This window comes from Lissotriton helveticus, chromosome 1_1 (genome assembly GCF_964261635.1).
Source record: "Lissotriton helveticus chromosome 1_1, aLisHel1.1, whole genome shotgun sequence".
Lineage (NCBI taxonomy): Eukaryota > Metazoa > Chordata > Amphibia > Caudata > Salamandridae > Lissotriton > Lissotriton helveticus.
Genome location: NC_136057.1, coordinates 1,217,663,308 through 1,217,685,864, shown reverse-complemented (window position 1 = coordinate 1,217,685,864; position 22,557 = coordinate 1,217,663,308).

The following is a 22,557-nucleotide window of genomic DNA, read 5'->3' as shown; positions in this document are numbered from 1 at the left end:
AGGCGCCAGGACACCCCTTCGCTGGGGCAGCTGTGCGCCGAATAAAAGTTATTAACATAACATAACATAACATGTCAACATGTTACTAATAAATATTAGTATCAGCATCATGGGTATCTCAATTATGCATGGGATGACCTGCTAGAAATCTTGCAGGAGGCAAATTCAAATATAAAAGACATTCATCTGAAGACTCCAGGAGAACTGTGCTCACTAGACCCTGCAAATGTTTGCAGATATTTTAATCACAGATTTCAAGCAATGGTGTTTTTCATCTTGAACAAAACAACGCCTATCCTTGGTGATTTGACTGATTAGTTTGGGTGCAAGGAGTACCAAGCTACAGGTGCCCCCCCTTATTCACATGCTGTTGTAGGTAAAAGATGCCCCAAAGTTTAGAACAGACAAAGATGAGTCTGTGTTGTCTTTTATTGAGCAGTATGTAACTTGCTCGATTCCAAAGGAGAGTGTTGACAAAATATTAAGACAGTAAGTTTTATTATTCCAAAATTATAGTTGTGAAAAATACTGTCAGCGAAAATACAGAGTAAAAGGGACATTTTATACAAGATGTTGTTTTGGATTCCCACGACCTGTCATCTCACAAGAAAGAGTCAACAGTTTCTTGTCTTCAGTCAGACATACACTTACAAGGGAATCACCAAAAAATACATACAACCTAAGAGGAACAGAGGCCTCCAAATACATTAACGGCTACAACCCTGTGATTCTGGAGATGTGAAATGCAAACATGTATGTACAGTTTGTTGCAGGCAACTCAATTGCTGTTGCTCTGTACATTACATCCTATATAACAAAGTCTGTGAACACTGAGATGAAAGAGATATGGGAGGAGATTTTCAGCAGAAAAGAGATTTACAAAGATATTGTATAGTTTTAGTTTGAAAATGTTTTCTCACAGAGCCAGAAAAGGGAGAAAGCTAAGTTAGTGCAGCTTTATGGGAGATTAGAAGAGGCCGAGAAAATACTTGTTAGTGAATTATTGAATGGAGGAAATGGTGATCTGGCACAAGTTCAGATTATAATAATTAAATCAGATATTATCTCTATCTCTCAGGCTAAACCTGCTAGTAAATTCCTTCCCTGGCGCTCTAAAGTGTATGAAAGTAATGAAAGAGCGGGGCAAATATTAGCTGCAAGAACAAGAGAAAAGATAGCTGCCACACGAATATTGAGTATTATGGATCCAGAGGCTGGGCTGGTTACGGATGAAGAGGCTATCGTTTTTGCTTTTCAAAAATTCTATCAGGCATTATATGATAAGGATATTGAGGATAATGGTGAAATGCAGATGGGGATCCAGAGTTATCTTGAGGGCATGGCTATGTCGGCTCTATCAGAGGACAATTTGAATATGCTAGACATGGAGATTAATATTGAAGAACTTGGAATGGCTATAGATTCTATCCCAAGTGGCAAGGCAGTAGGTCCCGATTTTTTGCCCGGGGAGTTTTACAAGACTTTCCGTACTCAGCTAATTTCGGTAATGCTTCAGCTTTTTATTGGTGTTCAAAATGGGAATGCCCCCCCGGGTTCTTGGCGGAATGCGAGGATAGTCGCTTTTTTAAAAAAGGGGAAGGACCCCAGAGATACCAGCTCTTATCGCCCAATCACTCTGATCAACAGTGACAATAAAATATATTCTAAAGTGCTAGCCAATCGATTAGCTGGGGTAATTAAAAAGCTGGTTTGTCCACTACAGCATGACTTTGTCCCTGGCCGGGAAACTATCGAACATATCGTCGCACCATTACGTTGTTCGATTATACCAAAGTTAAATGAGACCCTATGGCTGTGATTCTGATTGATGCAGAAAAAGCTTGTGATAGGGTTTACTGGCCTTTTTTATGGGCTGCATTACAGCATTACGGCATTGGCGACAAATTTATTAGGGCTATCAAAAGCATGTATGTCCACCCTATGGCCCAGGTTTCGGTAATGAGGAATCTATCAGCGACAATTCAAATACGCAGAGGAACTAGACAGGGATGCCCATGCTCCCCCTTATTGTTTGCGATTTATATAGACCCTTTAATTCGGAAGATCTAGGAGGGTGTCCTAATCTACCCTGTGATATCCAAAGGGGGATATGGGATATGCAGATGATCTCGCTATCTTAACTGATTCTCCTCAGACTGCTCTACAGCGGATAGGCCTCCATACATCTCGTTTTGGTGCATTATAGGGTTATCTGCTTAATGAAACTAAAACTCAAATCATATGTAACAATAAGGCTAATTTTATAGACCCTCGTATTATTAACAATGCAAAATATTTCGGGATAGAGATTACTTCCGAAATTGACCGGATTGTTGAAATCAATCTTAAACCACTAGTGAAAAAACTAGATTTAGATGCTCGGCGGATAAAAAACCTACCCCTAACTTTAATGGGTAGATGTAACGTGGTGAAAATGTCCTTCCTACCAAAGATTTTATACAGTCTTAGAGCCATTCCTGTATTGATTGACCCTATTTGGTTTAAAAAATTAGATCGGATAATCTCATGGTTTCTCGGGCTGGTAAACACCCCAGACAAGCTTTGAAATTTATGACATTGTCCAGAGAAAGGGGAGGCTGGGCAGTACCCAATTTTCAAATGTACTATTGGTCTATAACACTTCGACATATAGCACCGAAGTTGGATTTTGGCTCTCTAGACTGTCTTGATGGCTTGATTTATCATTTAATTCTGAGGGAGGAGGCACGAGGGCTTTTATTTAGGCATATAGATTTAGCTTATTTTAAAAGGGTTAGGTTTAAAACTCTTCTTGCAGCATTTAAAGTTTGGACGTTGGTTCGAAAAATGTTTGACATTGGGCGGTTGCATGTATACACACTGTTTTCTATAAACCCTCTTTTTCCTGAAATTTTTAAGGATGCCTATTTCAATGAATGTCTAGCTAAGGGGATCACTGGGGTTAGGGATATAATGAAGGATGAGAGACTTTTGTCTTTTGAAGCGATTAAAGTTAAATATGAACTAGGAAATAGACAGTTCTTTAAATATTTACATGTTAGAGATTTTTTTTCTAAAAGGTCTATCTCTTGGGAGCATATTCCATTGGTAGAAGCTATTAATGGGAATCAATCAACTATTTCTTCTATCTATAAACTACTGAAAAATAGGAGACCAGATGATCTGATTAAGCACTTTACTTATTGGGAAAGAGGGATCCAAGCTAGTCAAGGGGCCTGTGAATATTCACTTTCTTTTAGCTCATCCGTCTTTATCTCCGCTAACTTGCAGGTCCAATGCTGCAAAACCTGGTTTAACTTGTATATAACACCGTCTCGTATTCATAAATGGGGAGGGAATGTAGGTAGTAATTGTTCTCGTTGTGGGGAATTAGCTGCAGATAGTATACACATGTTTGCTTCCTGCCCCTCTCTAAGTCAATTGCTGTGTAAAATGGAACAATGTCTAAGTCAAATTCTGTGTTTTACAGTTGTAATGTCTTCTCAGCTAATAATGTTAGGGGTGTCTGAGCAAAATATGTCAGGATCAGAACGCAAGCTTTTATTTGCAGCAATGGCAGTGTGGAGATTATGTTTGGCGACAGTGTGGTTAGATCCTGTACCCCCAACGATTCATGTATGGTTTAGTAAATTCCTATATATTTATGAATGGGAAAAATCTGTATATAAAAGGAGAGGGCTTAGGGCTAGAAGAGAGGGTGAGCCAATTTGGAAACCTTTAAGGAACTGGATAAATTTAGAGCAACAGGACTCCTAGCTTTCCCTTATGGTTTCTGTTTACTCCAAGGCTTATATAATTTTTTATTTTCTTTATGGGCTATACATTTACCACTGTTATTTTTTCTCTTTGTTACTTCCCTGGTTCCCTGACCGGACCCTCTGGGGTGGGGTGGGTGGGAAGGGGATAAAATTTGTTAAAATTGTGGATACATGACATGTATGGAATTTTAAGGTTGTTTTCTTTTCTGTTTTTGTTTTTTATGATTGATTTACATGCCATGTTTCCCAATAAAAAATTTAAAAAAAAGAAAATGTTTTCTCACAGGGAGATAGGCTGTTATGAATGCGTAGACCTGTTAAGCTCAGCCAGTTTGTTTTCTAAATCTAGAGGATTTCTATGGGTGAGTTGAGGGTTTGCTAATACTCATAATAGAGTACTGAAGTGTTTCCCTTAAACCAATATCTTACAGAATTTGAGACACACAGTGAAGATTTTTCGAAGAGTAATATGCTGGATACATTCTATCCAAGAAGAAGTCCTCCTCTGGAAAGGATATGCCTCTCTGAAATACTTCAACATTATACATTCAGAAATAATGTCAGTGAAAACAAAGAAGAAGGAAAAATTGCTGTAGTTGGATGTAATGGATGTTTAGTCAGACATAAGAAAGGAAATGTATTCAACCCTTGAAATCTAAGTTGCCAAACTCTAGGTAAAAGTTTGTTTTTCTATTTAGCCATGTTACTGTTATTCAAGAAATGGCGAACTGAAAGCGTGCTACTTGCAGAATTTGACTGTTATGAAGACTCATTCCATGCTGTGAAAGATAACATTGGGTGCTCTGTGTTTCCAGTGTATCTTCAAATGTTGAGAGATGAGATTGAACAAGAAGAAACAATTGCTGCTGAGATAATAAGAGAGAGTTCTCAGAGCAGTCAAAATTCAGCACCTGGAACTCAAGATTCTCTTGGACAGCCAATCATTCAAAATGAAGCTGCAATAGCTACGAATGAGGAGGAGAATGCAATACAGAAAATAAGTAATGTAGCAATTGAATACAGATCAGAAAGATTTTTTGAAGAAGTAAAAGGTAAAGTAGAACATGGATTTCTGCATATAAACCAGTTGTGGTATACTTAAGTGGACAAGCTGGAGCTGGAAATGGTTTATTGATTAAATCACTGACAAGTTTTGAACAGAATACAATATATACCAATTGTGAGTGTGTAGTTACTGCACCAACAGGCTTATCTGCAGCATAATATTAAAGGAGTTACAGTTCACCATTTATTAATGCTGCCTGTTGAACATGACAACAAATTGGAATACAACAAAGTATCTGGCGATGCTTGTCTTGAAGTGGCAAGATTATAAAAAAGAAATAAAGCTGCTAATTATTGATGAAGCCAGCGTGGTGTTTGACCTAATGCTAGCCTTTATACATTTAAGAATGCATCAAATATTAAAAACTGACTACGATGTGCTTTTTGGAGGAAAACACGTCGTAGCATTTGGAGACCTGCTACAATTAACTCCAGTAAAAGGACACCCTGTATTCAAGAAACTACTAAATAATGAATCACTGAATTCATTAGGAAGTATTGGAAAAGTAAACATTTGGGAAACCTTTCAATACAAAGAGTTAATCAAAAATATGCACCAAGCAGCATATATGCATTATGGAGCTTTACTAAAGGACTTAAGAGTGGGAGTCCTCACAAAAGAAGGAAAGAGAGTATTTGAAACCGATCTCATAAAAAATCAGTTTCCTAGTAATTTTTCAGCTGCAGAAGTAATGTATAATTTTGTTAAGGAAGAGAAGTCTATTGTTTGCTTGATGAGTTATTACAGCTGGAAAAAGAAGGGATCATCGAAATTAGAGCAAATTATAAAATTGGAACATCGAGGAGTTACAGTGCTACTAACAGAATAAATGCAATCAAATTTGGATAGTTTAGAACGTCTGTGTCGAAAACTGAAGGATTAGAAAAACAGTAAAGTATCCGTGAAAAGTGTTGTGTAATCTTACGTCATCATTTAAATGTTGAAGAAGGGCTAGTGAATGGCACATGGATAAAGTTATGAAATGTATTAATTATCCAAAAAGAAGTTATATTAAATATTTAGCCATAAAATTAGATGACGTTGGTAGATGCATTGTACGTTCTCTGCTGGTGAAAGACTTGTATGTTTTTACAGATCAATGCCCATTCTTCCTTTAGTGGGTGTGTTTCCTCTAATATGATTATTTCGCAATCAATGTTTTTTAAATATTCCAGTATCTTCAGTCTCCGTTTTTTTATCCTTAGCCGGTTTGTATTCCACGTTAGCGGCTAGATTCTTTATTTTATCCACTGTAATCCACTTGGGGACCTTCTTCCTTCTCTTGGTTTTACTTTTAGGACTTTTGTTTTCTTTTTTTCCCCATTTTGCTCCCCACCCCGTGCAGTGATTTTTTTCTTTTTCAAAGTTTTCTAGTGTGCATTCTTTACAGTGTACCTCCCCTCTCCCTGTAGAAACCTTCCTATCCTTCTTTCATCTGGGCAGATTTTCCGCCCTTTGAGCTCCTTGCCCTTCCACATAATTTAAAGATTTTCCATCTATCACCGCTGCGAACCCGCCTTATACTTTATGGCTTATGTCTTATATCTTAGGAGTGGTCTTTCCATTGTGTTTTAATTTGTTCAATGAGGCCTTTGACTTCCTTCGGGTCTCTCATGTTGTGCATCTTATTGTCCCACATGATTTTCAATGAAGCTGGGAAGTGCATTTGAAAAGTAGCACCGAGTGATCTTAGTTGTGGCATATGCTGGCCCAATTCCCATTGCCTATCTTGGGTTGTTCCAGATATGTCTGACCTGATTCTGCAGGTCCAGTCATTCTTAGAGAATGAACCAGCTTTTAGGCTTTCAGTCAGGATATTCTCCTTTAAGGAGTATCAAAATTGTTCCAGGGTTTTTCCTTGGTTTCCCTTTCCTGAAGGGGCCTCGTTGTCCTCTGAATGTCCTCTGCGAGGTTAACCGATTTGGTCCAGGGAATTTTCTCCTCAAGTAGCTGAATCGTGAATCCCTTTATATCCTCCCTTTCAACGCCTCCCGACACATTTAAGATTTGAGGTTGTTCCTCCTAGTGTGGATTTACAGGGATTCCATTATTTCGCTAGGCTTTTTATTGTCATTTAATATTGCTTGCGGGAGGTGGGCGGGAGGCGGGCGGCCAACTTCTGTTACGTCCCCGAGTGTGCAGAGATTTGCCTCGTTTCTCTGCCTTCATTGCGAAAGGCGCAAATCTCCGCACATTCCCTGGGCGGTACGGAGATATCCGCCCACCCCTAATCATGATTAGCCTCTATCTTCATGCTCAGCAACTCTACCTCACCCTCCACCTGCATCACTCTGTCTATGAGCGTGTTTATTTTTTGATTAAGTGCCTCACAAGCTTCTTGTATCTTTGTCTGATTCTTCTCTGAGATCGCTAACTTTGCTCGCATCTCCTTCATCATTTCTTCTAGGATTTTTCTGCATGGGTACTACTGGAGGGAGTTTGATCTTGTCTAGTGCTCGGGATGCTGTCTGCTCCTCCCTCAGGGACAGCAACTTCCGTGGTTTTCCTCCTGTTTCTGGCTCTTGTGTAGAGAGAACTTGATATATGTTGCTCGTCATCAGATCTATGCTCCCATCCTTAGGTTTCTCTGCCATTCTTATGGCTTTTGTTTTTGTGACACTTGTCAGAGGCGAAGAAGATCACTGAAGATCCGATTTTGCGGTGACACAGCCTTGGATTTCCTCCGAGGCTTTTGGCCTGCTCCTTCCTTTCTCTGGTTTGTAGTCCTTTTCCTGGACCTTAAAGTGAGATCTTAAGGATGGAGTAATTTTCTGTGTATTGCTCAGACATGGTACTTTTAGGCTTGCACAACTTGCTCTGGACAGCGGGGCTTGTGGCTGCCCTGAGATATGCTTCTTTTTTTTGCCTTCTTGTCCCTTTGGGTGATATGTTCGCAAATGTCAGGATTTTCTCTTTAGTGCTTTTAATGTCTTTAGTGACTGTGTGCGACCTGGACCCAGCGTTCCCCTTTACCAAGAAGTACCTGCTCCTGAGGCTGTAACCCCCTCCCTCATTAAGTTCACCCTCCAAGCCACTACTAGTGGTAGGGGGAACCTTAATGCCTTCCAGATTCCCTGTTGCTGCTGCCCTTTGACTGTCAGGGGGCCCTGAAAGTGTCCCTAGTAATGCCCCTGCAGCAGCTTTCCCCATCCCTGTGCTTGTTGCTGTTATTTTCTTACCGGTACAAAAGGGGGTGGTGATGGACGGAGCATCCGAACCAATCAAACACTCACACCCAGTCAAAAGATCTGGGTTTGATCCATCAACGTTCTTTAGCCCACTCTGCCACCCCAGTTCAGACATGGCTATATGCAAATCAGTCTGACCCTGTGCCTCATGGGAACAGTCGAGCCCGAACTGCCATTCGCTTATTTTTATATAGAGCCTTTAGCATGTCTCTTGGGAAGGGGAGAGTGGATTGAACCTTTTAAACATCAAGACTGGGAAAAAAAGTCGCACTGTATGCAGACGACTTAATGATACTCACTGGCTACCTAAATAGCTCACTCCCAAAGCTAGAAGAGATTATAGACCAGTTTGGGGCAGTCTCAGGATAGCCTGTGAACCAATCAAAATCGGAAATATTAGAGTGGAACACAAATTCTGGAAACCCATTGGTGAAGGAAAAAATAAAATACCTAGGGATACAATATATAAAGGATATAGACGGGATAGCCAGCATGAATTTAGCTAGAATTCCAAAGACATAAGGAAACTCCTTAAGGCCTGGACAGGCTTACAACTGTTCTTTTTAGGGAAGTCCAACTTAATTAAAATGAGTATATTACCAGAATGTACATACCTATGTAGTTCTATCCCGTTGGATTTTAAGACAGAGCAGATACAAAAGCTGCAAGGGGAGCTATCTAGTTTTATTTGGGCAGCCAAGAAGTTAAGAATCGGCTGGAAAAAATCTAAGAAGAAATAAGGCACAGGGAGGAATCGTGAGCCCGGATATTCTCGAGTATTGCAGAGCCTTCCAGTTTAAAAACATAAGGAGACTTCTGGTTAAATGGGAAGCATGGCCTACATACCTGAAAGCCTTAATCAGCCCTGATACAGACCATTTTCTTTACAAATGTGGACATCCCAAGTACTTCAAAATGATTAAATTAAAGATATTAAAATCAGCCACAAAAACCTGGTATGGAATAAGGATGATCTTAAAAATCCCCTGCTACAGCAAGTATGCACCAATCTGGGACTCTCCAGGTACCCCTGACTGTCTAAAAGAAAGACTAGTGACCTCCCTGAGAGAAGGAAACAGAAATAACTGGGGACAGTCAATAGAAAACAACAAAATCATAGAATGGGAGATCCTAAAAGAAAAGACTCAGGGATCGCTAGCGAGATTCAAATACTACCAACTAAATAGTTGGATAAAACTCATAAAAGAAAATCTTCAAGGGGATGATGACATCGAGCAAAAGTTATGAAGACAAAACCTTTTAAAAAGGAAATATAATTTTGGTACTGGGTCCTTATCAGAGCCGGCAAAATAGAATATAAAGCCCCAAATGAAATCTGGGGAAAAACCTTGCCAGGGCTAGACATTCCCCACTACTGGCAAACCTCAATGCCAATTTTTGGGCGCATGGTAAAATCTGCCCCACTGAAGAAAAATCATCTCTTCACGTCACACAGATCGTATTGGACCCCAAAAAGCTTGACAAAGAGCAATGCTAATAAGGTAAAAATGTGTCCTAAATGTGGGGAGGAAAGAGCGGATGATCTGCACAGGTTCTGGGACTGCATTCAGTTGGAGGAATTATGGATACGAACGGGTAAAACTCTCTCTGACGTGCTGGAACAGCCCATTGAGGTAAGCATGGAAGCAGTTATTTTTGGGATTAATCAACATACAAGCTATCCCATATTGAATAAGGATCAGGAAAATATATTTTTCTTATTAATACTGCTAGCCAGAAGGGAGATATGTATTAACTGGGTAAAAGTTACACCACTGGTACACAGTGGATGGCTAAATTCCATATTAAGGGTATACGAACTAGATAATCAAGGGAAAAAGAGTAAGAAAAATAAATTTGGGAATATTTGGGAACGATACATCCAATCGAACAACAGGGTGTCCAATGCTTAAGGCAAAGGTAACAAAGATTTCAAGCTGGCCCTTGAACTGAGTAGTCACCATGACTAGCTCCCCCCACCTCTAATAATCTTGTGCCTGGAGATGGACAAAAAGGGGCCCCAGAGGACAAGGTTAGATCTATCCCTTGCATAACACCGTAAGGATACGACACATTTTGTACAGAGCACATAAAGCGGCCTCTGACTCCTCCAAACTCCCAAAAACTTAGGACAAAAAAAAGAAAGACTTGTATGTACAGTGAAAGCAGTTCCTAGTGTCTTTAGTGTATGCAGTAATTATCCACAAATCACAAGGTTTAATTGTAGATAAAGCTCTTGTTAATATTGGTAGTACTTTATTCAAAGAAGGAATGTCATATTTTGCTTTGTCGTGAATTAGAAAATTGTCTTTTTTATTTCCTATTGACTTTGATGGGAAGAAGTTAAGTGCCAATGTGAACTGTGTAAGGGAGTATAATCGGTCAATATGTTCCTCATTTAGGCCAGTATTCTGTGTGTGAAAAAATGATAATATGTCCAAAGCAGAAAATATCAATACAGTGTATCAGAGTTGAACAGAAAGATGAACAAAAAGAAAAAAGACAAGGACCTAAGAATAGAACACTACAGCACAATGAGGAAATGGAAGGCTATCACTTTGATAATAAATCTTGAGTGAACTGTTAAGCAAATGTTGTGTTAAATGGACTGAACCATTTGCCTAATTTTACAAATTCTATTAAAGAAAAAGTAGATAAAAGAATGTCTTCACAACTATGTAGTTTAGTTGAAGATTAAGAAGTGACAGAATTATTATACATTCTGCTACTGGAATAAGAAAACTTACAGATGACTGTACTGGATCAGTGGTATTTTCTCAAAATCTTCAGAAGGATACTCAATAATTGTTAATGGCAATGCTAGGACTGTTAGAAAAAGAAGATGTGAATTTGAATGAATTATTTGGTTGAATTTATAAATAAAACCATAACTGTGAAGATTGTGCATTCACATTTACCACTGAATTTAATTCAGAACGATTCCTCTACTTGACATTACCTGTAAAGCTGTGGCATTTGTAAATTTAACTAAAAATGACCATCAAGATATGACCTGTCCAAACTGCAGATCAGAACTTAGGTCTACGTTGTTACTACAAAGGTATGGCAAATATGTTATAGTCATGCTACAGCAATGCAGAGTGGATGGTACTAAATTAGGAACTTACATTTCAAAATTTGTAGCTGGACACATTTCCATTTCAAAAATAACTTTTACAACTATAGCAACCATTTTTCATGAAGGAGTTGATATAACCTCTGGAAACTACATAATGTACTCAAAATGTCAAACAAGATGGACAGAGTACAATGACATACACATGACATTCAAATTAAGACTGCCTCAAAAGCTACCAAACTCATATCTGCTGTTTCTAGAACTGAAGTTCTAAGGACAGTTTAGCAAAAGGTGGTATTGTAATGACATAGATATGGAGTATGTGTTTCTGAAACATTATTCAGCCTTTTAGAGGTATTGTCTACAACAAGCTGTTAGAAATGAAAAACTCTTTTTAACTACTGGATAGAAATGTATAAAACATTAGAGGTGTACACTATGTTACTACTGATAAATACTAAATGGAGATACTATAATACCAAAAGCCTTAAGTTGCATCTAAGAATTCTCTTCACCACTACAACAATGCCCCCTTCTGTTGCTGCTACAACAACTTCTACGTAGTACTATCTGTTATGTTTTTCGTTACTGGACCAAGAACATGATGTTGACAAAAGAACATCCAAAAATGAAGACAGTTACATAATTGATAGACAATTTGTACCAGATATAAAAATATCAGAAATAGTTTTATCATATGGTTGCTTTCATTAAGGTAGTAACCTGTTAGCAAGCCACTATTGGCAAACTTGTAGTGAGTGGAATGCACACTATGCCATATTAGTAATGATCTACTGTGCACATTTGTTTTTGCATTTTACAATCCATTGATTGTTTTTTCCCCATTGTTTGATGATGAAACTTCATACACATCACTGTTGAAAATGAAGAAGTAGGGAAGCTGAAAACAGTAAAACATTTGAATATGTAAAATTAAAGTGTTGGAGAAAAAATATTGTGTGTCGTTTTGGTTGCCTAATGTTCAAAATGAAATCCTAATAAATTTTTCTCTGTTTATACTTTTTCACAGTGGTTGGAGATTGTCATATATTATGTGTGTTAAATCACGAATCCTGTGATGGACTCATGGAGTCACACTCATCTCATCTCCCAGGCACTACAGTACCACTCATCCAATCACCCAGTCACTGATAGGAAGTCATCAAATCACTCAGGTACTCATTCACTCATTCATTCACCCTGGCACTACACTTGCACTTATCCATTCACCCAAGCAGTTCCTTTGACCTCATTTAATCATCAGGACACTGTGCACGTGTACTCATACATTCACCCAGGCACTAATTATGCACTCATCTGTTCACTCAGGCACTACCCATACAGTCATGAATCACAAAGGTAGTGGACTTGCATTCCTTCGTTCACCAGGCACTACTCAGGCAGTCATGCAGTCACCCAGGATATAGCCATTGCAGTTGTATATTTACCCAGGTACCTCACATGCACTCATCCATTCACCCTGGCACTACACTTGCACTCATCCAATCAACCAGGCACTGCAATACCACTCCTAAAATCACCCAGGCACTACCCTTTCACTCAGGCACTACTCATGCAGTCATGAATCATCCAGGCACTGCACTCATCTATTCAACCAGACATTGCACTTACACTCATTCAAGCACCCAGGCAATGCACATGCACTCACCCAATCATCCAGGCAGTGCATTTGTACTAATGCTCTTATCCAGGCATTGCACTTTCACTCATCCATTCACCTAGGCATTGCACTTGCACTCATCTAATCATCCAGGCACTGCACGTGTATTTATCCATTCACCCAGGCACTACATTTGCAGCTATCAATTCACCCAAGTACTACACTTGCACTCATTCATTCATCCAGGCACTACACTTATACTCATGCAATCATCCAGGCACTGTATTTGCACTCATACAATCAGTCAAGCATTACTCATGCAGTCAAGCAATCACTCAGGCACTGCACTTGCACTCAAACAATCACCAGGTACAACACAAGTACTTTTTAATTATTCTCCCAGGCACTGCATTTACACTCATCCAATCATCCAGGCACTGCACTTGTACTAACTTTTCACCCAGGCACTATATTAGCACTCATCAATTCACCCAGGCACAGTGCTTTTACTTATCCATTCATTTAGTCACTGCACTTGGACTAATCCAATAATCCAAGCACTGCACCGCCACTCATGCACTCATTCAGGCTGTGTACTTATTTATTTATTATTTATTTATGAATCTTATAGAGCGCACGGCTACCCCCATTGGGGGTGTCCCGGCGCTAAGGCTGTAAGCAGAAAAGGAGAATCAATCTAGATAGATGAAAATAGCCAGGTTTTCAACCGGCCACGAAACAGAGCTTCGGAAGGGGCAAATCTGAGGTCTAAAGGTAAGCTGTTCCAATGTTTGGCAGCAAGGACTGCAAAGGCTCTGCCACCCATTCTAGCACGGCGGAAGCGTGGAACAGTCATAAGACGTAAGTTGTTAGAACGTAGGTTTCTGACAGAATGGGAAAGTACCAATCTCTTTCTTAAATATTCTGGTCCTGTTCCGTTCAGGGCTCGGTAAGCAAGAATAAGCGTTTTAAACTTAATGCGACTGGCTATAGGTAGCCAGTGAAGCTGTTTGCGAAATGCAGAAATCGGATGTCTGAAAGGGATATTGCCAATCAGTCTTGCTGCAGTATTTTGAACTACTTGAAGACGTTCAATTTGATACACAGGAGCCCCAGCATAAAGACTGTTGGCATAATCCAAATGGGAGGTTATTAAGGCCTGAGTAACCGTTCTGCGCGCGTCCATCGGCAGAAATGGGAATATCTTTCTCATCATCTTTAATTTTCCGAAACAGGCAGCAGTGACCTTGTTAATTTGAGGGCCACAAGAAAGCATATCATCAAATTGAAACCCCAGATTGCGGGCGGCATGCACCGGGATGGGAGGGGGGTTGAGTACTGTTGGCCACCACAGTGAGGGAGATATGATCATTTTTTGATTAAAAAACAGGACCTCCGTCTTGTCAGTATTAAGTCGGAGATGGTTAACCGACATCCAAGAGCAAATTTTGCTCAGACAGTGGCGAAAGCTAGAAAGGCTGGAGTCAGAGTGATCTCTAAAGTAAAATATCAGCTGTGTATCATCAGCATAAGAGATCACTCTGACTCCACATGATTCCACTACATTGGCCAAAGGGGCCAAGTAGACATTAAAAAACAGTGGGCTCAGAGCAGAGCCCTGCGGGACTCCACACACAAGAGGTTTGCACTCCGATGTAAACGGTCTAAGAAGGACCCTCTGGGATCGTCCTTGGAGAAAAGAACTAATCCATGACAGAGCAGTGCCACCCAGACCAATCTGCTCCAGTCGATCTAAAAGTATTTTGTGGGACACCGTATCGAAAGCGGCGGACAGGTCGAGGAGGACCAACATGGCCTCCTCGCCCTTATCCACACATTCTCGAACGGTCTCCGATACTTCTAGCAATGCAGTTTCTGTACTAAAACCCGTGCGGAAACCGGACTGGGAGTCATGGAGTAAAAGATTAGTCTCCAGATATTCTACGAGTTGTAACTGGACGGCCTTTTCCAAAACCTTCGCTGGTTTAGGAAGGAGAGAGATGGGACGATAATTACAAAATTGCGTGGGGTCCGCATCTGTTTTCTTCAGAATAGGCACAAGCATAGCTTCCTTCAATACAGTGGGGAATTGGCCTAGATGTAAAGAGGCATTCCATATGGAAGTAAGTGGTTCTATAAGTGCGGTAGCTAAGTCACTCATAATCTTAGGGGGGACCGGATCAAGAGGAGAGCCTGATTTGCACTGAGTCAGTAGTTTAAGTGCAAAGTAAATGTAAATGTAAATGTAGTATACTTGTAAAGTGCACAGCTGCCCCAGCAACGGGGCGTCCAGGCGCTGTATAACTCTGGGGAACCCGTCCTGGCTTTCCCTGTGGGATGGTCCCTTGCTGGGAGTCCCCAAGGTGGAGCCAGGCATCCCCGGAATTGGTGGGGCCGTTGTGGAGATTAGGCAAGCTAATGCCCAGAGTTGCCGAGTGGAACCCCTGATTAGAGTAAGCACCGAAGCGAGAATTATCGAGTCCGCTGACCAAGGTCCACGACCCTGCCGCGTCGGGAATTGAACCCTGGTCCCAGGCTGACTTCTGCTCTCGGGCCTGCCGCCTCTAACCAGTGAGCCACACTACTCCCAAAGTCTGGGGTGAGGTCCTTAAATGCCAATAGAGCAGGAACAGTGTTAAGGCTGGTTGAAACAGGGAAAAGGGAGTGCTCAGATGTTGTGACTGGGGGAAAAGAAGCAGAGATTTTCTCTATTTTTTCCTGAGAGAAATCTGATAATCCATTACAAAGAAACTGATTGGCTAGGTTATTAGGAGTCATGGCCGGCGGTTTGACAAAATCTTTGACAATTTTGAACAATGTTTTTGCCGAGTTGTCTGCATCTTTAATTTGCGAGGAAAAGAACTCTCTCATGGCGAATTTTTTTAGTTTGGTAAATTTTTTTAAGGCCGTTCTATAAATAAGTTTTGCCTCTGTGTCATAGGTTAGTCTCCAGCTGCGTTCTAATTTTTTGCAGCGGCTCTTTTCTTCACGCAGGGCTGCTGAAAACCAAGGAGCAGAGGGACGGGATCTCACAGATGAGACAGGTACCAAGGGAGCAATACCGTCAATCGCAGACAGTAGAGTCGCATTGAACTTGGTGACGCAGACATCGATATTATCGATGTGCGGCTCCAGAGGACAGCTAAAGACAGGCTCTAAGGCAGTGCGAGTGACCTTGTGCCATTTTCTCCTTTGGTCTGTTCCCAGTTCCACCGGAATAGGTGCCTGAGGGAGTGGTATATCGACCGAGAGAAGGTAATGGTCGGACCATGTAAGGGGAAGTGTCGGATGAGTGATGGTACCCGGCAGATTAGAAAAAATTAAATCCAATGTATGGCCAGCTACATGCGTCGGGCCATGGATCAGTTGCGTCAAACTCAGGCTCTGTAGAGAGTCGATGAATCGAGTGGCTTGGGAGCAAGTAGGGTCATCAGCGTGTAGGTTAAAATCCCCTAAAACTATAAAGTGCGGGTGCTTAAGAGACAGGTCAGTTATAATATGAACCAGCTGCGTTAAGGAAGAGGGGGCTGCTTTTGGTGGATTGTAGACTAAAATGCCGGTTAAATAAACCGATGCAGAATCTGCAATTGAGAAGTACATGGCTTCAATCATCCCAATATTGCTGAGTTTTTTTATAGTGATGTTAAGTCGAGATTTGAACAGAATGGCAAGCCCACCTCCCGTTTTACCTTCTCGGTTAATATCCAAGAAGCGATAGTCCGGGGGGGTGGCTAGATAGATATCCGGATTAGAGGTATCTTTAGTCCAAGATTCCGTGAGGAATAGAATGTCCCAACTATGAGTGGTCAGAACAGACCAAATTTCATGAGAGTGACGAGGAAGGGATCTACAATTTATCAAAGCTGCTTTTAACACACGTGAAATGCTCGGAGCGGGAGTTAATAGTGGCCTGCGTTTACTCCAGGGAAGGAGGGTCAGGTTGCACTGAGGACAGTGATAGGAATGGCTGTCTAAGTTGTTAGGAGGGCAGCGGACCGCTGTTGAGCAGGATCCTGATCCTATTAGTAAAAGCTGTTCTCTAGTCCAACTGACACGGACATACTTGCACTCACATAATCAGTCTGACATTGCCCATTCAGTCATGCAATCACCCAGGCAGTGCACTTGCACTTATTCATTCACCCAGGTACTAGACTTGAAATTCTCAACTCACCTAGGCACTGCACTTGCACTCATCCAATCATCGAAGCACTACACTTGCAGTCATATAATCACATCGGCACTAGACATGCACTAATCCATTTACTCAGAAACTACCCATGCAGTTATGCAATCACCTACTCACAGCTCTTGTACTGACCTATTCACCCATGCATCACACTACACTCATCCTTTCACCCAGGCACTACACTAGCACTCATCAATTCACCCAGGCACATAACTTTTACTTATCCATTAATTGAGTCACTTCACTTGGACTAATCCAATAATCCAAGCACTGCACTATCACTCAAGCACTCATAAAGGCAGTCTACTTGCACTCATATAAACAGTCTGGCATTTCCCATACAGTCATACAATCACCCAGGCAGTGCACTTGCACTTCTTCATTGACCCAGTCACTAGACCTGCCATTCTCAACTCACCTAGGCACTGCACTTGCACTTGCACCCATCCAATCATCAAAGTACTACACTTGCAGTCATATAATCACATAGGCTGTAGGCATGCACTCATCCATTTACTCAGAAACTACCCATGCAGTTATGCAATCACCTACGCACAGCTCTTGCACTGATCTATTCACCCATGCATCACACTACACTCATCCTCTCACCCACCCAGGCACTACACTGGCACTTATCCTTTCACCCAGGCACTGCATTCGAACTCATGCAATAATTCCTGCACTGCATTCACAGTCTTGCAATCATACAAGCAATGCCCATGTGAACATACAATCACCAAGACACTGCACTTGCACTCATTAATACACCCAGGCACTGTTTCTGCACTCATCCATTTACCCAGGCACTGCACTTGCACTCACAAAATCATCCAGGCACTGCACTTGCACTCATCCATTCACTTAGTCCCTACCAATGCAGTCATGCAATCACCCAGGCATTACACAAGTACTCATCCAACCACCCAGGTACTACACTTGGACTTATCCATTCAACCAGGCACTACACTTTCACTCATCCATTCACCAAGGCACTGCACTTTCAGCCATCTAATTTCCCAGACACTACTAAGGCACTCATCCAGTCACCCAGGCGGTAGCCATGGAGTCATCCATGCACCCTGGCACTACCCATGCAGTCATACAATCACTCAGGCTCTGCACTTGCAAACACAAGGAGATTATGGATGGAGTGCCAAAACTTTTCATACACACACCTCCAGTCACAGATCTGGGTTGAATCCATCATCGTTCTTAAGCTCACTTTGCCACCTAAGTTCAGACCCAGCTATATGTATATCAGTCTTGACCCTGTGCCTCATGGGAACAGTCCAGCCCGCACTGCCAAGCCAGGTCTTCTCTGAACTGGAAACAAGCATCCTGGGAACAGTTTCAGGGTAACACCCCTCATCAGCCAGGCTAGTTTGATTCAAGTGGCACCCATTCATTCACCAGGCACTGCACTTTCATTGTTCTATTCACCCAGGCACTTCATTTGGACTCATACAGTCACCCAGACACTTCACTTGCACTTATCCATTCAACCAGGCATTACACTTAAACCCATCTAATGATCCAAGCACTGTACTTGCACTCATGCAATCATCCAGTCACTGCACTTGCACTTATACAATCACTCACGCAGTACCCATGCACTCATCCAATCTCCCAGGCACTACTCATGGATTCCTGCAATCACCCGGCCACTACCCATACATTCATTCAATCACCTAGGCACTACTCATATACTAATTTAATCACCAAGGCACAACACATGCACTCATCAAATCATGCATTCACTACCCATGTGTTCATTCAATCATCCAGGCACTGCACATGCACTCATCCCATCATTTACACACTACCCATGCACTCATTCAATCTCCCAAACACGATACATGCACTGATCCAATCATCCAGGCACTACACATGCACTCATCCAATCACCCAGGCACTCAACATGAAGTTATCCAACCAGTCATGCACTCATTTAATCATCCATGCCCCACTTATGCACTCATTCAACCAACCATGCATACCTATTCAATAATGCATGCACCACCCATGCAATCATTCAATCCTGCATACACCACTTATACACTTATTCAGTCATCCTTACATCACTCATGCACTCATTCAATCATCAATGCAGTACTCATGCATGCATTCAATCACCTACTACGTCGCGCGCAGTTCCAACCCAGACTCCCCCTCCTGCGCCTTGGGTCAGGGCGATTGCGGACTTTTTCACCTCTAAGATCCAGCGGATCCAGGACTCCTTCCATGTGCTGGAGCCTGAGATACCGGGTCGGGTGGAGAATACCGCTGCTTCTCGACTGAACGCAGGTGTGGCCTTGGCAGCCTTCCCTCCTCTCTCGCTGACCGCCTCATTTGACCTGATGGCTGGGCTTAAATCAGGTTCCCCTCGGGATGCCTGTCCGGCAAAATTTTTGGCTAAAATGGCAGCTGTCGTTAATCCCCTCGTGAACCCCCTGTTGAATTGTTCTCTCGCACAGGGTGTGGTTCCCCAGGCCTGGAAGCAGGCCATGATCATTCCCCTGCTGAAAAAGCCTGGCCTGGATGTGGAGGTGTTGGCGAATTATAGACCTATTTCGCTCCTGCCGGCTTTTGCGAAGGTCATTGAAAAGCACGTCCATAAGGTGCTTGCCGATTACCTGGAGTCCCACGACCTACTGCACCCTACCCAGTCGGGTTTCCGCGCCAATCTTAGCACCGAAACAGCCCTCCTGGAAGTCTCGGAGGCGATTAAGGAGGTCCTGGATTCGGGCGGGAGAGCGATGCTGGTGATGCTAGATCTGTCGGCGGCCTTCGACACCGTCCCTCATGAGGGTCTTCTTGCAAGACTCTCAGAGGTTGGTCTCCGAGGGACGGTGCTCCAGTGGTTTCGATCTTTCCTGGCAGGCCGTCGACAAACGGTCTGGGCTTCTGCTTGCTCCGCCGAGATGTCGCCACTGGGGGTCGGAGTTCCTCAGGGCTCTGTCCTGAGTCCAACTCTATTCAACATCTTTATGACCCCTCTGGCGGCATTGGCGGAGTCTTTCGGGGCCCAGATCGTTTCTTATGCCGATGACACCCAGCTCCTCTTCACCTGTGAGAAGGGTGCGGACTTCGATGGAGGTAGGATCCAGGGTTGCCTTGAGGCTGTGTTTCAATGGTTCCATCATAACAGCCTCAAGTGCAACTCGGATAAATCTGAGGTCCTCTTCTTTGGGTGCAGTTCGGATCCGGACTGGAAAGTGTGGTGGCCTGAGAACATGTTTCCACCAGCAAGTTCGTCCCAGGTGGCTAAAAACCTCGGGATTAAGATCGATAATGGCCTCACACTACGTTCTCAGGTAATCGGGCTCACTGGGACCTGCTTTGGCCTACTCCGGATGCTACGTAAGTTCCTTCCCCTGTTATCGGAGGAACATAGGAAGATCACGGTGCAGGCGATTATAGGCTCGAGAATTGACTACTCCAACGTCCTCTATCTCGGCTTGCCAGAGTATCTGCTCCAACGGTTACAGGTTGTCCAGAATTCGGCAGCACGGGCCATCTTTGGACTATCTCGCCGTGCCAGAGCCTCGGGTCTCCTGGAGGCTCTGCACTGGCTCCCTGTCCGGAAGCGGATAATTTTTAAAACTCTTACTCTGGCGCACAAAGCCTTGCACGCCTCCGGAGCAAAATACCTGCAGAAGAGGCTGGCCTTTTATTTGCCTGCCAGGTCGCTCAGGTCTGAAGCCTTGTTCCTTGTGGCGGTTCCTCGTGTGAAGAGAGCCCGCATCGGAGGCCGCTCTTTTAAACTACTAGCGCCTCAGTTATGGAATAAACTGCCTGTGTCCCTGCGCAGCATTCCTAATTTGCTGGCCTTTCGGAAAGGGCTTAAAACTTGGCTCTTCTCCTCTTAGTTTCGGTCTCCATTAGGTTTCTTCTATCTCTGTTTTTTATTTTCCCTGTTGTGTTATGAGTTTAGTGTGCAATCCAAAGCGTCGGGACACTCTTCCGAGTAGCCGTACGCTATACAAAACCCCTGCATAACATAACATAACATAACATAACACATACACTGATTCATTCAGCTTGTCTTTTTTTACTGAAAATATGTTTTTTGGAGGGGTTTTTCTGAATTTTAAAGTTGTAATATTTGTTTTTATTTTTTTTTGCTGGAAAAAAAATGCCAACTGGGAGCGCAAAAACCTCAACACACACTCAAAAATGTGAAAAAACAATGAAGGACCAAAAATAAAATCACAATTTATGATTCTTTGCAGCATTGAGAAGGGCTGTTATGGACTGCTCTCCAGCACCCAGTACAACTCCTCAATCCATGCAGTATGATGCAATCTGGCAAAACTCTGGAGCCAAATATTGAACTTGAGATTAGACCTCTGAAGGGCCTCTCTGCCCCAATGTTGTTGCACCTGCGGTTCAAGTTGAGGGTCCTTCAACCTCATGTTTCCTTCTTGCTGCATTTAGATGATTAGCATGGTATATTTTTAGATGGTAAAACGTGAATGAAGACCTGCAAGAATACCTTGTTTTTATACCCCTTGACAATGTCTTGTCACATATTGTACATTGCACAAATTTGGCAACTGTTTTGGATTCTCCTGAAGGAATCCTGAAGAAATCCGAGGCAGTGCTTGATTTCTTCCTGGGAGGCCCCTCATCTGCTGAGTCGCCCAGAATCCACCGCTTGGACTTTCTGGTCCACCTGCTGTTCCACGTGATCTCCGTCTTCTGTAAAATAAGCAAAAACAACACTCCAATAATTGCTAGTGAGCTGCTCAGAATGAACTCCTCATAAAGAATGTTCAAGATAGATAAATGGGCATGTTCTTCCTATTCTTATAGTTGAAAAGTGTATCATCCAATCATATTCCTTTCTTTCCCGGTAACATAATCTAGGCGACGACCGGCCTTCTTGAGAACACTGGAAATTGACCAGAATAATAGTTTATTTGAAAATAACTAGTCAAACATAAGTGTTAATTGGCTCATATTAAACCCCAAATGTGCATCATACACTGTAACATGTATAAATATGTGTTATACACTTCACCAAAAACATGCGGTGGTGCTGTGGTCTGTAAAACACCACATTGAAGGTTTTTTTTCAAAAAACCATCACACAAACTCAAATATAAACTCTACATTACTAAACAACTAGAATTAAATTTATGAAGATTTTGTGCTGTGTTTGCATCACAACAATGACACAAATCAAAAGCTTTTTTTGTTAATGCAAAGCAGCGCATGGGGTCATACCAAGGATGGAGCATGGGCATTCCCATGCAACCATCCAAGGTTTCTAACGCTAAACCCAATTTACTGAATAAAGTAGATTGATTTTAGCGTGAGAAATCTGCACCCTTTTAAAATAGGCACAATGAAGGAGAAATGCTTTAATATCTCCTTCCTTTTCTGATTTTGCATGTGTGCTGCACTGTTTAGCATGCATACATATTGGGAAAAGCTTTTTTTTTTTGTGTCCTCATTAGCCGCATTGTCGTTCCAAGAAATATCCAACCACCATTAGTGTCCTTGAAAGGCTAGAGACCAAAAAATGGTCTCATTCTTTCCCAGGGCAAATGTATCAGATTGGCGGGAGGTATCTTCCGGAAGATCTTACTCCGTCAAGGCTTATTTCGAGCTGTTGGCCCAGTTTCGTTGCGGCACGGGGGGCCTCCCTCTG